Here is a 22360-nt window from a genome sequence, read left to right on the forward strand (position 1 = left end):
AACAGGCAGCAATCCTGGGATTGGAGGGAAAGCCAACACCAGGAGACCTCCAGCTGCCATTGAGATTCAGGTCCTATTACAGCTATGACATGGCTCTGCACCATGATGAGAGTTTTCACCCTTATTATCCTGTGAGTTCGTCACAACATTCCTGTGCCACAGGGTGTCAGCAAAGTCACCAGTCCAAAAACTGAAGGCCTTGACCAAGTTTATGAGAGGTGAAAATCTGAGGTTTCTCAGAGAACCTTGTATGCTCCTTTGACTGCAACTCCTGGACTCTGTTCATACCCCAGTTAGTGCCTCCACTGGATCTTCTGTGGAAACAAACTCCTCTGCTACTTACTGTCTTACTCCCTACCCCAAGGCAGTTACAGAGTAGGGACATGACCCCATTGGTTGTGTATCATAAAGGGCTTTCAGACAGGGCTCACAGTGACTCCCATCCTCTCCACCTGGCTTCTGGTTGAGTTTGGCTGGTGGACAAACCCATCAAGAGTTTGGAGGGAGGCCGAGCATGGTGGTGCACACCTTTAATCCAAACACTGGCAAATATCCAGTTTGTGGCCAGCCTGCTCTACATAGTGAGTTCCAGAAAAGCCAAAACTACATAGAGAGATCTTGCCTTAAAGTATTTTTTTTTTTCAAAAATAGAGTTTGGCATGAGGTGGGGGGATTAACTCAGTTGCCTCCCCATCGCTACCTCAGCCACCCTCTGAAGGCCATCGATGCTCTAGAGGGCCCTTTTCACATGGTTCTCTGTCCCTCCACTCATTTAGTCTACAGTTGTAATAGCTCCTCTTTTTTACCCTTAATTTCTGTAAACTTTGCCCATATCTCTGCAAATAGGCTCTGGAAAAGCCACTTTATTTTTTTTTTAAATCTTAATCAAGTTTCCTTCTGTTTGGGGTTATGGGCACAGAATGGAGAGCTAGAAGGGTCCAAGGTGACACGTGTGTTCTCCTAGACTCATATGATGAGGATGTCGACAACTTCATTTTATTCCCTAATACTCCTCATTCCCACAATTCAGAAGAAAATGCCAGAGGCCCCTACCTTTGGATAGATGATCCAGTCTTTATTTAGCTCCTGCCCTATGCCTTCCCATCCCAGCCTGGGATGTTGGTTAGTGTAACACACACTCAGTTGGGGAGGACCACTGAGATGGAACCAATGTGGGAAAAGTAACTATAGATGGATAGTAGCACCTAGTATTACCCCTGGATCTTACTTGCTAGAACATGCCTCCCTTGTCCACAGAGCCTGAGGTTTGGGGTTGAGACTAGTGTTTGAATACCTGTGGTCATCCAGAGCCACTGCAGGGTCAGGAGCAGCCCAGGCCTTGACATCAGGAGTCCACGAGGCTGCACCATTAACTCTGAGGCTAAGTTTATCATTCAGAGGGCTTGCCCTCACTTGAGTTCCCCAGCATCCTAGGGATTGCAGCTTCACATAGTGGCTCCCCAGGATGATGAGAGTGTCCATCTAGACCTAGCTGGAATTGGACATAGTCTGGTGAACATACAGGCTGCAGGACTGAGTGGGCCGGAGAGGTGTAACCATCCAATTGTGCCACCAATACAAGGCCAGGGACACAGAGAGCCCCTAGGAAACGTTAGGAGAGTCTCTAAGTACTTCAGAGATGGCTCAGGGTGTGCAACATGACCCCATTTCACCCAATTTCAAACAGGAGGCCTACATCTAGAGACTGGGGCTGGAGCCCCAGTTCAGAGTGAGCCAGCCAAGTAAGTGCTTCAGGGACCCCCTGGCCTTACCCCTGCATCTTCCCAAGCAACAAGGATGCCCTCCTTGAGATGAAGAGCCTTTGCAAGTATGAGAGGTTTCTTAAAAGCAGCAACTTTGTGTTCTCTTTGTCACGTGGGACACTGTACTGTCAACCTTTGCATCCAGAATCCCAGATCATAACCATCTCAGTCAGGGCCTCCCTCTCCACACCCCTCAAACCCTTCCACTAGATACCCAACATACTCCCCCACATTTTGCTTCTCTCTTACCTTTCACTGTACCTTAGAGATTGCCAAATGTGTGTATGTAAGCACCATGACTCCTGCAGAGGAGGAGAAGGCTGAAGCCAAGGGGATCTTCCTGACACCTCCATCTTCTCAGAGTGCCCTTAAGACTCAACGAAAATATGCGAGGTAGTTCCTTTCCTTTTAGTCTAAGTTTGTCCCAAGTATTGCATGAAACATGCTCTAAAAGTACTTAATGTTCATCAGAAATTCAAGTTGAGCTGACCTCCCTGCCTCCAAGCTCCAAATCCAGTCAACTGCTAGTGCCTGCTTTGGCAAGTAGCCATTTTGGAAGGGCCACTACACTGTTTGGAGCAAGAACCAAATATCACACCCTGTCAGAGACTTCAGATACAATCTCTGTAATCCCCACAAGAAGGAGGAAGAGGAGGAGGAATGATGATGATTTCCTTGATGAGAAGACTAACATTTGTTAAGGTTAATCATGTAGCCCTTCATTCACAAACATTTAGGGGGCTTCGCCAGGTACTATCCTCAATGCTGGATCAGCCGTGAACAAAGTAAATAGTCACATCCCTCCCTGGCATGGAGCTTAACATCGATGGGAAACATAAACAGAGGAAAATGAATAGCAAATGAAAAGATGATATGTTAGTTAGCTTTTCATTACTGTGATACATACCCAAGAGGAACAGTTTAAAAGAAGGAGTAGGCAGAGCATCATGGCGGAACCAGCTGCCGCTCCTCAACCTTTAACAAGTTCACCACATTGAATCCATTAGTGGGGTTAACCCATGGGTAGGATTGGGGCCCCCCTCATCTAATCATCTCTGCAAACACCTGACAGACACACCGGAAGGATGTTTTACTACTCTGGGTATTTCTCAATTCAATCAAGACTAAGTACTGTCTTACTGTCTAACCTATTACCAATCTTACCAACTAACTATATAGGAAGCATAGGGGACAGAAGACAGGGCTACACAGTGCTGGGGACTGGGCATTGTAGCTCAAACTGGGAGGTCAAGACATATCCTTAGCCAGGTGGCTTTTGGGCAAAGATGAGACTCAAGGGAGGGTAAGATCAGAGACAGACAAGTGTCAACCCCACTCGGTTGTGTTTCTGGAGCTGGGTTCCCGCTGGTTACATGTTGCTGCCTCCAGATCTTCATGCAGGGTTTGCTCCCTGCCTGTCTCTCTCCAGTATGAGAGTTCCCTTCATCCCCCCATGTCAGAACAACCCTGAAGGCAAGTTTTGTTATCGCAGTTTCCCAGAGAGGGAAGATGAAATGGCTTGCCTAGAGTGCTAATCCTGGAAATTCAAGCCTGAGATTTCCTACCCAAGGTGGCAAAGCATGAAGGGAAGATGTTGGCTGCCTGTCTGGCAGCCTAACACAACTTCCTGACCCTTGATCTCCCCATCTGAAAAACAGACTTAATAGTATCATCTACCTCCTAGCATTGCCGAATTACTGAGGACTTGTGGGCAATGCTGGTAACGTTACTGTGATGTATTTAGGCCTTTAAATATTTATGTATTTATTTATGTATTTATTTATTTTAGAAATTGTGTATTCTAGACAGGCCTCAAACTGACTGTGTAGCTAAAAATGACCTTGGATTTATGACCCTCCTACCGCTGCTCTCTCATTGCTCAGGTTATAGGCCCACAGGCATGCGCCACCACCCCTTGTTTATGCTGGGCTTTGGACCCAATCCCAGGCTTTGTACATGCTAAGCAAGAACTCTACACTGGAGTTACATTCTCGGCCCTTGTCTGCCCGTTACTATCCTTAAAGCAATGCTTTGCTTCTCAAATGACCCTGGGAATCTTGGTGTGCAGTACTTGGGAGCAGAAAGGGGTACCCTGGGGGAATAAAGGCCTGGAAATGGAGGACTCACCCTCAGCAGGAAGCTGACAAGGTAAGCAGGTTCACCTGTGGGACAATGGATGCTTGAATGCTGCTTAAGCCAAGTGGGGAGACTCAGTGATTGTAATTACCCTGAGTTGAGGTTACGACTTCTTCAGCAATTTTATTCTTCTTTTGGAAGTACTGGCTCATTTTTTATGCATGCACAGGGCCTAATTGCATCCAGAGAACGCTCTCTGCCTGTTGGTCTGGAGGTACACCACCATATGCTTGATGTGTGTGTGATTAACCCAGTGCAGCTGCACTCCCCTCTGTCTGGATTACGGATTCCATTTCAGTTTTGCTCTCAGGCATGAGCTCCACAATTTATATTTATTAAAATGATTGTTTTTTTAAACAGGGTGCTGAGGACAGAGTCCAGTACCATGCTGGAAGCCTTCTGGGCTGGGCACATGCAGACAGTGCCCTTGGCCAAGTATGTGTAGCACAGCCTGTATCCAGAAAGGATGCCCGGCCTGCTAGCCAGGTTCCTCAGCACACACTTCTGAGAGGGCTGGGCTTCCCTGAAGATAGTGGGGAATCTTTTTCCTGACACCTGCCGTTCATTGTTCCTGGACTTCCTAGCTAGTACATGCCCCAACCACATCATTGCTTTACAAACCGTCCTTCAAATCCTGATAGCTACAGACCATTCAGGTCCTCCTGCCAGAAACTGCAGCCTCCCAGAACCTGCAATAGGGTCTGAGACACAGTGGGCATCTGATTACTATTGAGCCAGGCATGCTTAGGAATGCTTCATCAGTCTTCCGAAGTAGGCACCTGCACCTGCGGCCCACATATTCCATGACCTCTACAAATAGTCACTTGCCCACACAGTGGCAGCTGTGGAGATTGACAGGTCAAGTGCTCCTTAAGTTTAATAGCAGGAACAAGGAGAAGTGAACAGAAGCCAACCCCAGAGCAGGTTAGCTCTGCCAGCTTTCCTAGCTCTTTGCTGCTCTCAGCAAGTGGGAAGCAGTGGCCCCAGCGTGACTCTTAGGAGAATCCAGAGCCACAGCTCTCTCATTTCAGGGTCCCCATCTACCTGTGAGTCACTCCTGGTCTCATGATGGCAATTCATTCCACATGCAGTCCCCAAGCACCTACATGATGCCAGAGAGTCTACTAGATGCGGGGTATAAAGAAGAATGAAGTGTGTTTAGTCCCTGGGGAGCTCATGTCTAGTGCAGGAGACGGAGCTGTAGACAATTGGCTGCAGTTCAGTGGAATAAAAATCCTAATGCTTCTTGTTTACAAAGGCCTGAGCTCGAAGGAGGGAGGGACTAAGTCTACCAGGAGGAATCACTGAGATGTTCATTGAGTTCCAATGGCTTTATGAGGAGACTGGGAGCAATGACACCTCTTACCCACAGAGGTGCATTAGACAGCACCGATTTGAGAAGATACATAGTCCTTAGCCACAGAGAACCTGCAAGCTAGGCAGGAAGGCTCCCCCTGTACTCATCTGTTCACTAAGCAATTACTGAACACCAACTGAATGACAGGTGCTGTGCTAGTCGCAGAAGACACAAAGGTGGTTAGGCACGTTGCTACCCCGTTAGTGAGGAAGCAGACAGACAAAAGCCATAGTGAATCTGGAAGTTGTCCACCATCATTGTGGGGAAAGCCTTTGCATAATACAAAGAGAAAGGAATAATTGCAGGGATGGAGAAAATAGGATCCCAGGATAGACCTCCCTATGACCAGGATATGATAGAATGATCCTATGACCAGGATAGGTTTTAAAGCGCGATTAGGAATTTCCAGATAGAGGGGGCAGAGTCTGGCTATAGTTTCAGAAATTGGGTAAGTGTTAATAATTGAGTGATTCAGGAACCCAACAATAATATGAACAAGAGAGGTGAGATATCCCCACATTGAATGTGAACCTTCTAAGCCCTGAATCACCACGATGAAGAACAAACCCTGCAGAGCTCCTTTGCATGTGAGACACTGACTCAATTTTGTCTCAGCCGCTGTGGCTCGTACCTTATGTCAATGTGCTGGGCCATTTGGACTAGGAGCCAACCCCCAACAACGTCATTATTTTCCTGGACTTCCTATTCATTGAAAACCAAAAGAAAACAAAAAAAGGAAACTTTGTCTACTGCATCCTCCCGAGTGGCCCCAGACTCTGATTCAACCATGTTAGCATATTGTAAAGGTCCTCTTAGCCCACCTGTCTTGGAGTCTTTCACCTAGCCCCCAGACTACAGCCAGGCAACCAGGCAACCAGGCAACCCAGCTCTGTCTATCCTGAACTCCCAGGAGAGACTCTAAGGAAGCCTACGTGTGGAAGAACAGAGCAAACACGGTCATCCATTTCTTAGTCTTTTATAAGGAAAGGAAGGTTAGCTAGCTTTGGGCATGCTCCAAAGGGAGAGGAGGCCTGTGGATTAGCTGCAAGAGTTCCCAGATGGTGCCACAGCCTTCACACATTCCTGAGAGAGCAGAAGCTCTCAGGAGATGTGTCCCCAACCATGCTGGAACAAGGGGTGGAGAATTGGGTGCTGTCTGTCAGGTTGTTCAGTCACTAATGATGTTGCTATTCTTAGGTACTCAGGCAATTTGGGCTTCTCTAATCAGGGAGCCGCAAGCAGGCCAACTGAGGGAGCCAAAAGATTTGAAGTTCCCATCAGGGCCTCTTAGGACTAGACCAAGAAGGTGGCAGTCGTGACCAGGGGTTGGCTGGAGGAGAACACAGCACCCTCTGTATCTACAGAGAAGAGGCCAGGTGTTCCAGGTACAAAGATGCAGCAATCAGGAGTGCAGTGATATGCCCAGAAGGTGTGGGGCTCACCAGCTGGTTCCACAGGTAAGAAAACAGATTGTTGTTTGCCTTAAGAGAGAATTTCACGGAGCTAGGGAGGCCGCTCCATAGAAGACATGGAGGGCCCCAGTCAAGGACACTATAGCTCAGATCAAGAATCCACGTTGGAGTACAACATGGGAAATCAGGCCCCTAAAAGAATGGACAGATGGACAGAGGGGGAGTCTAGTCACAGAGGAAAGCAAGTTGTAAGGAAAAACATAAGCAGAAATGGCATCTGCGCATCAGTCAGAAAGCATCCATGGGGGCCGATCAGTCGTCTCCGTCAGCTTGGCTGGATTCAGAATCACTTAGGAGACACAGCTCTGGGCATGTCTGTGACAAGGTTTCTAGAAAGATGTGACTGAGGAGGGAAGGTGTGTCCTCCGGGTGAACTGTGCTAGCCTGCTCCACTGCATGCCCTTCCCCCATGACGGATTGTTCATCCTCTTACACCATGAGCCAAAATAAATCCTCCCTGTGCCCCCCCCCCGTCAGCTTTCTTCTGACAGGTTATTTTGTCACAGCAATGAGAAAGGTCATCAGAGGTCCTGTCCAACCGCAGGACAGCTATACAGGTCCTTGCTGCTTCCTTCTGAGGTGGACACCATGGTGCACAACAGCCTTGAGACAATGCTTCCGGAGGTTGACTTTGGACCTCTCTGTCTGATCTGGGAATGCCCAGGTGAGAGGAAAGCTGGAGTTCTCTCTCCTCACTCTCCCTCCCCAACCGCTGCAATTAAGCCCAGGACAGCCATTAGCTAGTGCTGAGGGGTCTGTATTGATTAAGGATAATTATATTTACTCTTTAGCAGTGTGAGGCCGGGCAAGAATATTTTTTGTTAATTTGCTGCTGTTTGGCCTCAGCAAATGGGGACTAACATGCCAGACTCAGCTAGATGGCTCCCTCCACAGGAACCCACATACCTACATACACATGCACACACTCGCACACACAGGCATGGTCCTTACTGCTCGGTTACTGTGAAAGTTCAGGGAAGGCCCTGGCACCCGGGGCAGCTGCTCCTGCAGCTTTTACTCCAGAAGAGAACATGAGCATGCCGAAGCTTTGTCTTGACTACTGTCATCTTAGCCACACAAAAGAAGCCCAGCAAATATTTGCTCAACTTTGTTTCTCCCCAGTAGGTTTTTAAAGCCTAAAATCTAGAAGGAAGAATCCCTTTTTTTATTCCTTTCCTTGTGATATAAACTCCGATCCTGTGGGAAAGGCTCCAAGGCCCTCTATCCTAGTGTAGACCACCCTCCCGAGACGGCTCTACCTCCCACAACAGTCCCTTTCTTGGTGTTCTGTTTGGGTCAGGCACAAGCACACTTTGTCCACTTGTCAAGTCACAAGCACTTCCCTTCATTTTCAAGCAGGTACTGAAACAGTGCCAGGTACTGGGCTCAGGCTGAGATGTAAAGTACCCTTGGTGTGGGGAGGGAGACCAAATGGGCAAACATAGGCATCTTACATGCTGCTCCAGAGCTCAAGCTCAAACCTCTGCTTATCGCAAGGACAAGAAGCATCCCTAGGATGCTGTCTCCCCAGCTGTAAAGTGAAAGTGATCAGATGCCCGCCTGGCAGAACCGCTGGGATGTTCAGGTGTCACAGGCAAGGCCTGGCATGGAGCAAGTGAGTGTTCAAAATGAAAACCAGTAGTGACTGCAATGCATCGTGACTGTACTCCTAGAGTAGACTGTCTGGCTTATGCTATCTTCTGATGGCATAGAGCACCATGGGCTTACAGAGAAAATGTACCTTATGTAATGTGCAGAAAACTCCTAAAAGAGAATCAATAGGCTTGTTCTGGAAGTAGGAACTGTTTGTTCAGAAGCCCTGGGGTGAAAGACCACAGTATATTGGGAAGACGGTGAATATTTCAATAAGGGCATGGTAGGTAGACAGGCTCTACCCTAGCTTGCCTGGAACTGTCCTGGTTTATCACCTCTTGGTCCAGCTTAATTATAACAGCTTGTCCCCTGTTCAGTCCCAAACAACCCCAGTTAGGATGATAAATTATATGATCACCATAATTCTATATAGAAACAAGGAATGAAGCCAGGGAACATGGTTTTACACAAAATGGGCTTTGCTGCCATGGCTAAAGACTGAATTTATCCTAAGGAAGATGAGGACCCAGTGAGGAATGAACACAGCTGAGAAGCAGGTCTACAGGAGGTCTAGACTGGAGAACCCGGCCTTGGCGTTATAAGTATGTTGACGGCAGTGGGTAGAGTCCAAGGCCAGAAGTACTACTGAGCTCTAGCCCTCACATCGAAGGTGGAGCAAAGGAAGGCGCCATGTGATTTGGAAGGCAGGGGAAACCAAGAGAGAACTAACTTCCAAAAGTTAATTTCAAGCAGGGTTGGGGACGGGAGGGGGGGTAGAGGTGGGGGGGGAGGGAGGAGAGCAGGGGGTGTAGTCTCAATAGCACCTGCTGCTGGATTCACAGCAGGGGCTCTCCTCAGCCTAGGTGGACACACACAGAGAGGCAGGAGGCCACTGTTTTCTCTGGAACATAAGAGACAATATCTTCTCTTTGGAGTCAATGTGTGGGGTTGAGGGAGATTGAGGAGAAGCCTCTGCTCTTGAAAAATCTGTGTGAGAATGAAGACTTTGATCAGGAGATAGATCAGGGGGGATTAGAAGTTCTGCTGTTAGACTGGTCCACCTGGATGCTGGATAATAGCTTAGAACAGAGTGAGATGCAATGCCGTGACTTGCACTGGCTAGAAAGCTGATAAATGGTGGAGACCAAGAAGGAAGAAGTGTAGGCCTAGCATGGAAGAAGCACAATTTTTCTTCTAGTTTGATGCAAGAGGGATCATTTGGAAGCAGCACTGGTTATGGAGGAGAGAGCTCACCTCTTTGAAAATGAGCCCCAGTTCTGGCTAGGTGTAGCAGAAGCAGTGTCTCTGAGGTCCGTGAGTCTGAGTCGGACTTGACTTTGTATCACTTTCCCTCCTACCCACTTATGTGCGTGGCCTAATTACTGTAACATGATTAGGGGTGGAGACGTGAGTGATCAAATAAAGGCCTCGCTCCCACCTGAGGGGGTGCCCCTCCCCTGTGAACCTGTACTTCCTGCATGGCATAGAGCCTGTCTTATCCCTCTGATAAACAGTGTTGCAGGCTGTGTCTCTGCTCTTCTCAGAAGACACCGGAAGTATGAAAGGCAAAAAAGTAGAAACCGTGTTTGCTATGATCCCTCCCGAGTGTGCCAAAGTCTTGGGAAACCTGAAACCTGACCCCAGCTCAGCCTTATCTCCAGACTCCTTCGATGGCAGCCTGGAGTGATTTAGACATTGTTAGAAACACTAGGGTTTCCAGTAGAGTAACTGCCATTCCTCAGTCCCTTCCCCAACCACACTTGATGGCTTACAGTGCTGTAGTGCTATGAAGATACACCATGACCATGGCAACTCTTATGAAGGAAAGCATTTAATTACAGCTCCAGAGGTTCAGTCCATTGTCATCATCATGGCAGGGGAGCGTGGCAGCTTGCAGGCAGACATGGTGCTGGAGGAGCTCGGAGTTCTACATCCGATTCCACAGGCAGCCGGAATAGAGAGACACTGGGCTTGATTTAAGCATTTGAAACCCCAAATGCTCACCCCCCCACCCCCATGACACATTTCCTCCAACAAGGCCACACCTTCTAATCCCCTTCAAGTAGCACCACTCCCTAATGACCACTGCATTCAAATACATGAACCTATGGGGGGCATTCCTATTCAAGCCACCACACCTGGGGTTCCAGTACAGTACCCCCACCCAAGTCCCTTCCCATCCACAGATGTCTTTACCTGAGGTTTTGCTTTCTGTGGTTCCTGCCCCCTATAGTCACCCTAGATCTGAAAGTATTAAGTGGAAAATTCCAGAAATAAATAGTTCATAAGTTTAAATCATGAATAGCAATTTAAAATCTCAGTAGCATGATGGAACATTCCTAGCATCCTGGATAATCCATCCCACTTAGGACCAGGCTCTCTTTGTTCAGTAAATCTACCTGGTATTCACTATCCACCCACGGTCACTGAGCCCATATCTCAGTTATCAGAGGGACTGGTGCAGAATGGCAGCACTTTATTCAGTAATGATCCCAAGGGCCAAGAACAGTGAGAGAAAGGAGACAGCAGGGAGGGAGGGATGCATTCTGGTGCTACATGTTAACAATATGGGACATGGGGCTGGAGAGATGGCTCAGTGGTTAAGAGCACTGACTGCTTTCCAAAGGTCCTGAGTTCAAATCCCAGCAACCACGTGGTGGCTCACAACCATCCGTAATGAGATCTGACGCCCTCTTCTGGTGTGTTTGAAGACAGCTACAGTGTACTTAGATATAATAATAAATAAATCTTAAAAAAAATAATATGGGACATATAGAAAAACCACAATATATAAAAGGCTTATATTGTCTACCATTTCAGGCACTTACTGAGGGCTTGCTTAACGGAGACCAGTGTACCCCTAAATGACTTACCAAAGTATCACCAAAGAAGCCGTGATTACAAAACAGTGAAGTTCTAATTTTAGAGGTGTAGAATGTGTATGAGAATATGTGCATGTGTCTTCATATATGCGCACATGTGTGTGAATGCCAGAGGACAATGTTGGGTGTCCTCTTCCCCCCTCTCTCTGACCACCTTACTTTTTAAGACAGTCTCTCACCGAAACCATAGTTCACCAATCTGGCTAGCATGGCTAACAAACCCTAGAGATCTACCTTACCCCACTCCCCCAGCTCCATTCCCAGACCTCAGAGCTGGGTTTGTAGACCCATGCTTCTGTCTGCTCCTCACTCTTCTGTAGGTGCTAGAAGTCTGACTTCAGGTCTTCAGACTTGCCCAGCAAGCACTTTGCCAGCTGAGCGGTCATCTCCCATTGCCACTACAGTTTGTTACTGTTGTCTGTTGCTAGTGGAGGTGGTGATGGTGGTGGGTGTATGGACAACTTGCAGGAGCCAGTTTTCTCCTTCCACCATGTAAGTTCCAGGCAGGGGGAACTGAGGTCTTGGTAAGCGCCTTTACCTGTGTAGCCACCTCCCCCACCTTGTTCTAGGTTATTGATTAAACATTACTTGGCCCTTTCACTGTGTTCTTCCTTATGTCCAAGTCTGACACCGTTCGCTTCATCAGATAACACTAAGATGCAGGGGATGGAGCCCTTTCTGGATCCCTCTGCAAAACAAAACAGAACTCAGGCAAGGAGGACCATAGCTCGTGTGTTCCCAGAGGCCATCCAGGTTCCCACAAAGGAGCAAAAACAGACGGGCAGGCTCTATTTTTAGATTCTCTATGGGCCCCTGAGCCCTGCCCCACTTTCTGAAAGCAGAGCTTGGGGCCCAAGCCATCTGGCCCTACTGCCAGATCTCTTGCCACCCATGATGAAATGCCAGGAGAATGTGGCCTTCGCCACGTCCACGTTTTCCAGCCAGAATATTCACATGGCAGGGCCCACAGTGGCACGGGAATCTATCGGAATCACACCACGATTCTGTCTATGCTCAGGACGTTGGCTGGCTGGAGTTCCAAGGGCCTAGCTATGGTAGCCCAAACCCTGAGCTTCTTCTGACTCCACAGGCCGCCTCTAACCCTACCCTGCACCATCCCTGAGCTCCATTTGGGCTTTCCCACATTTCTGAGATCCGACTCTACAACTCAAAGGGTAAACAGCAAGGAAAGCAATAAAGCATTTCCCAGCTGAACTCAATCTAGATGGTACAATGCAGTACATCATTCATCTGCCCGTGCCTATGAAGAGACTATGAATACTAGAAATGAGCATGGCCTCGCCTTTATTATCAAGATGCTCTGTGTACCACTGTTGTCTCTTTCATGACTGATCCCAAGGACTGCCAGGAACCAAGGACCAAATCAGAGCAAGTCAGTGAGTCAAAGAGTTGGACTTTTTCCTTCCTGAATGGGAACTCCAAACTGGCAGTTTCTCCTGTCTCTGCTCCTCTCTGGCAGAGCCTCTTGGTCCATCCTATACTTGCCACCTAGGTGAAACTGACCTGGGAAGGCATCTGCCAAGCACACATCATTCTGCAAATGGGAGTGGGTGCCACTCGCCTTAGCAGAGAGCTGCTGCATTCACTGTCTGCTTCATGGAACACCTCCCCTGAGCATCTCCATCTCTCCTGAGCACCATTTTCTCCTTTTCTTCTTAGTAACCTAGGCTTAGCCTGAATCTTAACTCTTTTTCTCCAGCTCTTTCAGACCCAGATGGGTCTGTTGCAGCCTGAATGCCTTTAACTGGCTTTCCCCCTCTATGCTTGGGACCTTTCTATACCTCTCTGTGAACAATAGCATTGCTTTTCCATTCTTAGACATTCTCCAACGTCTATCAAGAGTTATTCCTTCTCCTGTGACTATATGAACACTAACACGGAGAAACTGGCTGAAAGGGCTACCCAGACTCGCTGGATTGTAGACAGGCGAGATCTGTTTAGAGCCCAGTTACAGTCTGCCCTCCCTGTTGGCACCTCTGCCAGGCATCCTATGAGTCCCGTGGGCACCATGAATACCCAGATTATCAGGATTAGCCCTGGAACCAGAACACCTGGGCTCCTCCTGGCCAGTATTTGGGACCCAGTCTGAGGCCCATATGGCCTCTCAGATGCTCTGTTTCCCAGCTGCCCTCCCTCTCCCCAAGATCTGTCTCTGCACCACAAAGTGCCTGGTGTGCCTTGGCCTGCAGGCAGAGACTGAGAGCATCAGTGACTGCTGGAAATGATGAGTCCTCCCTGGGCCTCCTGGGCCGATGCTCTTAGGGTACCTGGACAAAGCCTCCTGAGACCCTGACCTCATTAGGATATGCTTCCAGATTCTTTTTCCTCTCCTGCAGAGCTCTCATCAAGCAGACACTGAAATAAGACTTTAGAATGAAAATCAACAGAGAGAATAAAATGCCCAAAAAAAGGCCGGGGGCCCCAGGAGGAAGCAACAGAGAAAGGCAGGAATATGCCCTTAGGTGGTGGCCTCACTACAGTTGACACTTTTTTCATTTATTCTTTACACCAACACCTAGGCATTATTGTCTTCACAGTACTCATGACGACAGTTCTTGTTTAGCTTGTTCAGAGCTTCATGGAGACTAATTCTACAGAAAGAGCTTTATTCTAAAGATTAATTTTTATTTATGTGTGTCTGTGGGGGTGTGTGTGTTAGGGGATTCCATAAGAGGCCAGAAGAGGGCACTGTATCATCTGGAGCTGGTGTTACAGGAGCTCAGGAGCCACCTGGTGTGGGTGCTGAGAACCAAACTGGGTCCTCTAAAAGACCCAAGCTAAGAGAGAGTGTTCTTAGCTGCTGAGCCCCCAGAGAGAACGTGCTAGAAGATATATCAGGGAAGGCACAGGCAGTAGCAGGTGAAGAATTGGGAGAAGTTGCCTCCTCTGACATCTGTCTACCTACTCAAAATGAAAGGGGAACCAAGAGGACTTGCAAACTTCCTGCGGTCCACCTGCTGTTGGGTGGAACTGAGGTATAGAATCTGGAGTATAGAATATGGAAATCCCTGCCACAGAGGGAGAGACCACATCTCCAGGAAGCAGTCCATGTGCTTTGTGAGGCTGGGGTCTGGGAGCGGGTGGCCCAGAGGAGAGGGCCTAAGAGAAGTGTGTTGCACACTGCTGTCAGAACGAACCTGGGAGCAACATTCAGCTGCAGAATGGCAGGAACAAGGAGCAGGGCTGGAGCCTCTTCCTAATTAGAAGTCTGCTCATAGGAATCTGCTAAAAGCAGAAGAACTAATGAATTTTTAACACTATCCACTAATAATCTTTTCCCCTGAAAGGTAGACCAGACAAATAGGACCAAGTCTAGACTTCAGTGAGCTCCACAAGAAGAATAATTGTTGATAAAAATGTTGGCTCTCTCTCTGCAGCAGCATACATGGGGCCTGCTGGTTCTGCACCAGGTCCTCTACACATAGGTTATGGCTTCCAATGTGGTGTTTTTATAGGAATCCTGAGTATGGAAATGAATGGCTCTCTGATTCTTGTGTCTGCTCTTGGGCTCTTTTCCTTCTGTTTGTTTGTCTTGTCCAACTCCAGTAGGTTTTGGGTTATCTTACATTTTATATTCTGTTATTAGCTCTTAGAAACCTGTTCTTATCTAATGAAAGTCAGAAAGGGAATAGATTTGGATTGGAAGAGAGCTGGGGAGGAGCTGGGAGAAGAAGAAGGGGGGACAAACTATAATCGGAATATATTATGTGAAAAAGAACCTATTTTCAATTTTTAAAAAGGTGGGAAGAAAAATGCTGGCTTTCCAGGAGCGAAGGCGCTGTCTATGTTGTTTTGTTCACTGGGGTGTCACCCTTCCTGCAGCTGTCCCTGGCCACTGTAGTTGCTGAATTATTTGTGCAGTGAACAAGAAGTATAGGACTAGGGACCCAGAAGAGATGGTCATGTGACCCTGGCATGGCCAATAACAAGGACAGGTCACACTGAGTATCTTCAGACATGAGCCAGAACCCACGGGAAGGGAGACCCAAGGGATGCAGTGCAACAGGAAGTGGTCCATTACCAAGGACCAGAGCGAACAGAGCTCAGGTGGATGAGAGGATAAAGGATGAGACGTTTGTACACAGTCACAACTAGATGGAGAAAAAAAACATTGGAAGAACTGAGACACATTTTTATACAGGGCAAGGAGAGTGGATGGTAAGCCACTTTGAGAATCTGACAAAATCTGTAGTCCCTTTCTTCTGTAATGGCACACATACCACACTTTACAGCTGTGCAACATTTTCTGTATGATTTTAGGAAATGTTGAAGGATTATATGTTAAGATCTAGTATAGAGTTGGGATTGTTACTCTGTGGCAGAATGCTTACCAGGCATGCACAAGTCTCTGGGTTTGAGCCTCAGTATAAGCTAGTAAGTGAATAAGTAAGTAAGTAAGTAAGTAAGAAAATTTCTAATACAAAAGAACTGATGAAGGTATGGATAATGCCTCTGGTAGTTCCTGCATAGAGAGACTACAGGCCATGTCAAGAGACAGAAAGACGCTATACTGTGTAAATACTTTCTTGGTAGGGGATGCCAAAGCCCAGTATTGGTTCTCATCCAAAATGTGTATACTAAAACTTGGTCCTCCATGCTATTAAGAGGTAAAGCCTGCTGCATACCTATAGTTTTTGCACTTTGGGAGGGTGAGGCAGGAGGATTAAAAGTTCAAAGCCAGCCAGGACTATATAGCAATGGGCACCAAGTCTGCCACTACTTTGATCTTGGATCTCCTGGCCTCTATAAATGTGATATAAAATTTTTTTAATAAGCCTCTTAGTTTATGGCATTTTTGTTATAGAAGCCCAAATAGACCCAGATATGTAAAATACAGCATTACTCTTTTTTCTGGGGGCAAAAAAAAGGGCACTTTTATATTTCTCCACTTACTTTTAGTTAAGGCAGGGTCTTACTGTGTAACCCCGATTGGCCTCAAATTTACGATCTGCCTGCCTTAGCCTCCCAAGTGCTAAGATTACAGGTATATGCCACTCTGTCCTGCTATTTCTGTAGTTATATTGCTAAGAAACCCACCAGATTTGAATCTCACCAAGCTTCAGTTTCCTTGTCTGTAAAATGGGAAGGATATCTATCATAACTGGTTATTATTTAAAAGCAATGAAATGCTTTGTGTCGAGTGCTTGGCCTGGTGCCTGGTACACTTACTTCAACGTGTCCTAGCCATCATTATTAAGATTATTATCACTTCCTGCAGGTAATGCCCTCAATCTCCTCCTCTGACTGTTAAACCCTTAGGTAAAGGTTAGCCTTTGTGTGGCTTGTTATTTTTAAGTAATGCCACAAGCAGGAAAAATGAAAAAGGCAAAGGACTGCCTCCTCGGAGATGATGACGTCATACTAGCTCTGTGCAAAAGAAGGGATAAAAGATGATGCCGAGGGCAGGGGAGGATCAGCGCGCCCACACCTGTGAGGAGAACCCCGTCCCTGGGAAAGAGTAAGGGACATGGAAATGCCTGTGCCTGGCTTGGCTTCTGTCTTCCTCACTGAAGGGAACACGTTTTAAGCAGATCTGTCCATGAGTGTAGATCTGTCATCCATGGATGAGCTCAAGAGTCCAGATCCAGGTGCCTGGTGTCTGAGATTGAAAGGACTTAGGTGAGCCAGCTGAAACAGCGTTGCTCATTGCGGAGACACCATGAGAAGCGGAGAAGATGCCTGGAGGAAGGTCCTGAAGGGTCTCCACTGACCATGCTGATGTCAAACTGACAAAGCTCTAAAAATAAGTGGGAGTGGGATAGTAATATACAGTGACTTTAGAGGGAAAAGACAGACGTGACACCCAGAAGCCACGGTAGGAGACTAAATAAATTAAGATATCTGAAATGATTCCTTTTTTTTTTAAGTGGAATAGTTTTGTTTTGTTTTTTTTCTAAAGTGTCAAGAAAGTATCCTTGGTGTGATACTGGGAAGAAGGGAGGGTGGGGCAGCTGTGACTGGGATGTAAACTGAATAGAAAGAGGAAAGAAGAAGGAAAGAATAAAAGAAAATACTATTGACGTATAGTTTTGTTTCAGAAAAATGATGATGTCATTCCTTATTGCCCAATAGATAAAAGGAGAAAAGTGCCATGGGCAACAATAAAACTGTCACAATACTGTCCCCCCGACTTTCAGTTGTTTTTCCCAAGTGTCAAGAGGATCTTGGCACTTAGACTTGGCCAAATGGCCAGAGTCACATCAAGAAAAATCTCTGAGCAGGTGGTGTGTGCATAGGTCTCCAGGTTTGACTCTCTCAGTGTGTTTATAAGTGACACACTTCAAAACAGAGGTGTGCCCATGGACACAGTACTCACATACCTGAAAGAGTTAAACTACTGCATGGGGACAGTGCCAGGGTTTCAACAGGTCCCCGCACCGGAAATGACGGGCTCAGGCTGGGTTAAATGCAGTAGAGGTGGGCAGAATAGCAGGTACTTTGTGTAGAGACTCCTAAGGGGGCTGAGCACCTGCCTCATTCCTTAAGTGTGCACTGCTCCTGGCCACATTCCTTCCACCTTAGCTCCATGGTGGAGAAATGTAGCAGACACTTCCAGGTGACCGGGGTGACGTCTGTACACAAGACACATGGGGGGTATGTATGCACCATTGATGTGATGTGATGTTGTTCTCCTCGCTCAAGCCCTCCTTCCTCACTTTGAGGAAAAAACATGAGACAAATGAAGGGGCAAGTCTCCAGAATAACTGGCTAGGAATATTCAAAACTATCCCATCATCAAAAACAAAGACAGTCTGAGAATCAGTCACAGACCAGAAGCACCTAAGTCTGACTGAAATAACATGACCCCGGGGACAGAAGGAGTCCTAGGTAAAGCTAAGGAGATCGGAATATACAAAAGGTTTTGAATACTGAAATATTAATATTTGTTCCTAAATAATAAAAATATACTATACTGTAAGTAATTTTAACAATTGGGGAGGGTGTGCACATATAGGAACTCTGTACCAGTTTCATGATTCTTCTGTGACTATAAAGGCATATAAATAAGATATTTCTGATAAAAATATAATGGACCCAATGTATAAAATCCTGCATTTGGCACAAAAATTATTTTGTGTTTTTGGGGACATCTACACTAAGCTCAGTCTATGAGAAAGACATCTAAGACTTTTCATTGGCTATCTGGCTCTGGCAGTGTGGTTGTTAAAGAGTTAATTCTGAGCTACAGCAACTCACCAGGAGTCCAGACCCACATACTTGGCTTAAACCGCCAAACTCAGAGTGGGATCCAAATGCAGGGTGCCAGGTGCCATCTTTGTAACCTGTCCAAGACCCCTTTCAGTGGTCTGCAAACCAGGCTAAGATAGAACTACCTCATAAAAGGTAGAGTAAGTGGGTGTCTCATAATGGTAGCAGGGGACTGACTGAGGCAGAGGGCCTGTACTTTATTCTTTTGGAAAAAGCATCATTTCAAGGAATGGTCAGTGTCTCAGAGAGAGAGTGCTGAAAAACACAAAATCTTCACCTTGAAGAAATGGCTGAGTTATCGCTTCAAAGGGCCTAGCAGGAACCAGCGAATGAAAGTGACATTCCCGGCTATTTACAGAAACCCTGAGTATGTCCCTGGACATAAGCCTGTCTGGACCTTTGCTTGCTGTGACAAAGTACCTGACATAAATGCCGTATGGAAGAATTATTCACCTTGGCTCACAGTTTCAAAGGTTTCCATCTGTGGTTGGCTAGCTTCATTGCTATGGGCCTGAAGTGAAGCTGGACATCATTGTGACACGTGGTAGAGCAAAGTAGAACACCTAGTGGTAGATAGAAAATGAAGGCAATCCAAGGCACCTCAGAAAAAAAAAATTTTGCCTTTCAAAAGGCATGCCTCCAGTGACTTACTTCCTCCAATGGGGCCTCACTTCCTGATGCTTCCTTCAACACATGAACCTGTGGGGGACATTTCCTATTTCGAGCTATAACATTTCCTTATCCTCTAAAACATTTAAGGATGCTTTCTGGTCAGTTTTGCAGAGTTTCTGAGAGGATGAGTGTAAAAAACTCATGAAAAGGCACTAATGGAAGCAGCTATAGTGAGCAAGGCCTATGCTGTTATTAAAACCATCTTAAACAGACATTACCTTCTTGCCAGTGCAGGGCTGAGCAGAGAGGACATGGAACTATCATTTGAAAATGCTTGCCTTTTTAGACTTCAGAGCAATCAAGGGCAAGGGCAGGACACAGGATTCTCTTTAAGGATGCAGTATGACTCAAAGATAAGTGTACACTGGACGGTGGAGAATAAACAGAACTTGAGAGCAAGGACAGGATCTTGGAAAATTTACTCAAGTTCTCTCTCCATCTGCAAATTCATTTTCCCAGGGTGGGAGGAGCATGTGCATGAAGGCCAGCACCCTGGAAGCATTCAGTGATAGCTGCCATTGTAATCTGCTGACTAGTAGCACTGGGAAAGGGTGAGGTTCTGAGAATATCAATCCGGTGGTCTGTAGGTGACATGGTCACTTCCCTTGGAAGCTTCTGGCGAGAAGAAAAGCAAAAGCCCACCCTACCGTCCAGAAACCAGACTGACAACGAGTCCAGGTCTACAGAGGGAAGATGGAGACTGCCGACCCATGGCTTCTACCAGCACTTTACATCAAACTCTTGCCAACGGAGAAGGTTCTGGGTGAAAACAGCCAGAGAGAACGAGATGACGGAGGAAGAGGGAAATTGGGCTGGTAGTTACAAAACTACCCTGTGTTCACTGTAGCAGGGAGGCCTGAGAAGGCAAAGGATCCAAGCTGGCAGCACTGTCCCATTGACCTCAGGGTGTCTGGGGGATGGCAGAGGGAGAAAAGTGAGCCAGCCCTTCAGGACTCCTGCTCAGCCGTCAGGGGTTTTGGATAATACGAAGTCTTTGTTTTGTGTCCTTGATGATGCATGTGAACCTCAACATCATTCAGAGCCTAAAATTCCCATGTTGGGCTAAAATCTCCAGTCCCCAAACATTTCTAAAGGATGGAGCCACATGCCTTTAGAGGAAAAAAAAAAAACCTAACAGCTATGTATTCAAAAATTTACAGTCTGGAGTTACAATAGACAGTGACAGATGGATCTGGATTTACATAAAATGACACAGACACTGATTTGTTGGAAAAATCAACAACTAAAATGGGTCCCTCGCCCACTCACACACACAACTGTTCCATACAAACCCACTCACAGACACACACAACCATTCCACTCAGCAGAGGCTTCCAGCAGCAGCCCATACAGAGATTTGAAAACTCTTTCCAGGTCACAAGTTCATCTTATTAGGTGTGGCCTCTTTTGCTTCTGGCACAACCCTGTCGTCACAGCCTCCATCCCCGGAGGATGATTAGCCCTTGGAGAGACACCTCTCAGCTTGAGTTTCACATGAACCAAACATCCTCTGAACTTCACAGTACTGCCTGTCCTTCCAGGCCAACCTGAGCCCAATAGGTACAAAGACATTGGCTAATGTGTACTCAGAATAGCACCCTCCCCCACGTTATAGAAAGATATTGACAGACTGAAGAATATCCACAGATGTGTGAACAGGTTACTTGGAGCCTACACTGTCCCCTGCTGGGAAACTGGAAGAGTGGTTTCTTCATATGCAGGGTTGCCATGTAAAAAAGATAGAATAAAACTCTACTACATTCTTGCACAGCTTCGGAGACACACCTGACTGGAGATGGGGGAGGGAATGAAGAAAAGACAAACGCAGGTTTACAGAAACATGGGCAGTTGAAATTAGATAGACTTGGCTTTCTACTAGAGAAACCAGAGCATCCCGGAAGCTCAGCATGATAAGTATATACAGTTGAGTCAGGGTTATTGTATACAAGGGAACAAGGAGGTAGGATAGTACATACAAATAAACAAAGAATCAAGTTTATTATATATAGCTAAACAAGGTTTAGATATTGTTAGTAGGGGAAGTCTCTATAAGGGAGAAGTCTTCAGGCCATAAATGTAGGGGTGTGGGGTGCTATGGTGGACATTCTCAATATATACAATATCAGCTTACACATGGACCAGAGGAAGACTTTGCCATCCCCAGGAAATGGAAGGAGCATTGTCATTTTCACACAGGTATGAGGCTGTGCCCTTGTCAATAACACACATTCCCTCAGGACTCAGAGGTTCGTACAAAACTCCTCTGTCTATCCTCAGAAAGCTCAGTTACAGTTAGAAAGCCAGGGAGCACAGGTACACAAATTTTCAAAAGGTAGTTTTGGCTCAGTTCTGAGGCAAGATTCTCAGTTGGTGTCTTAGATAAGCTGATCGCATAGGAAAGTTGTTACCTCAGCTCTTCATTGTTGCAAGGTTCAGAGAGTGCCCTGCTGCTGTGCTTGCTGTTGGGAGCAGGGGTGGGGTGGGAGAGCAGCCTTTTGGATGGAAAATTGAACCAGGAGATATCAGTAAACTTTAGGTGGTATATGCCCATGTTCTGTAAGTAGGGACAGCAGGATTATAGTTTAATGAGAAAAGACTAATATATGTGCAACTGGAAGAAATCCATAAGCTTCGGATGTCTGAGTTTGGGGTTTTCAGGCTGTTTTTCTTAAGTAAATACGAGTCTGACTAAAAGGGGGGGAAAAGCGTGAGTCTCAACCCAGACTTAGCTTCTGCTTTCATGATTTAAAACCTTTTCCCATTATAGAAAGGCAGTTGAAATCCCAGTGACCAGGTTCCCTCTCTCTTGAGAAGACTTCCACCTGTGTCTTGGGTTTGCACTATCCTTTTCCTAAATACCTCTCTCACCTTAATGCTTGTGCTTAAATAAGTGTTTTTAAAATGGTCTTTAATAAATTCCATCTTTGCTTTAAAAGAAATAATCTCAGTGGGAGTCAGTAGCTACTTGATTCCCTCTATCCTCTTTTTCCAGCCGTAAGCCAATCATACTCATAGAAACAGGGGGGAGATGGGTGTCCAAACTTCCATAGGTCAAATCCTTGACATGATCCCATCCAGAACCACAGGGTAAGCAGATAGGCCCATCTCTGCAGCCACGTGAAAAGCCCTGCCTCTCGGCTTACCACCTGGATGGATAACTGAACTTCCTGCTCTCCACTTCATCCTGACCCTGGACAATTCACTTTCCTCCTAAAATAATACCTGTCCGATGCCACTTCCTGGGAGATTTTCATT

General features: G+C 46.6%; 1 protein-coding gene across 2 annotated transcripts in view; it reads left to right on the top strand.

Annotated features, from left to right (window-relative positions):
* Positions 1–22360, top strand: part of Kcnd3 (potassium voltage-gated channel subfamily D member 3) — a 218978-nt gene that overhangs the window by 131657 nt on the left and 64961 nt on the right. The window lies entirely within an intron of this gene.

Source organism: Mastomys coucha, unplaced genomic scaffold (genome assembly GCF_008632895.1).
Source record: "Mastomys coucha isolate ucsf_1 unplaced genomic scaffold, UCSF_Mcou_1 pScaffold16, whole genome shotgun sequence".
NCBI lineage: Eukaryota > Metazoa > Chordata > Mammalia > Rodentia > Muridae > Mastomys > Mastomys coucha.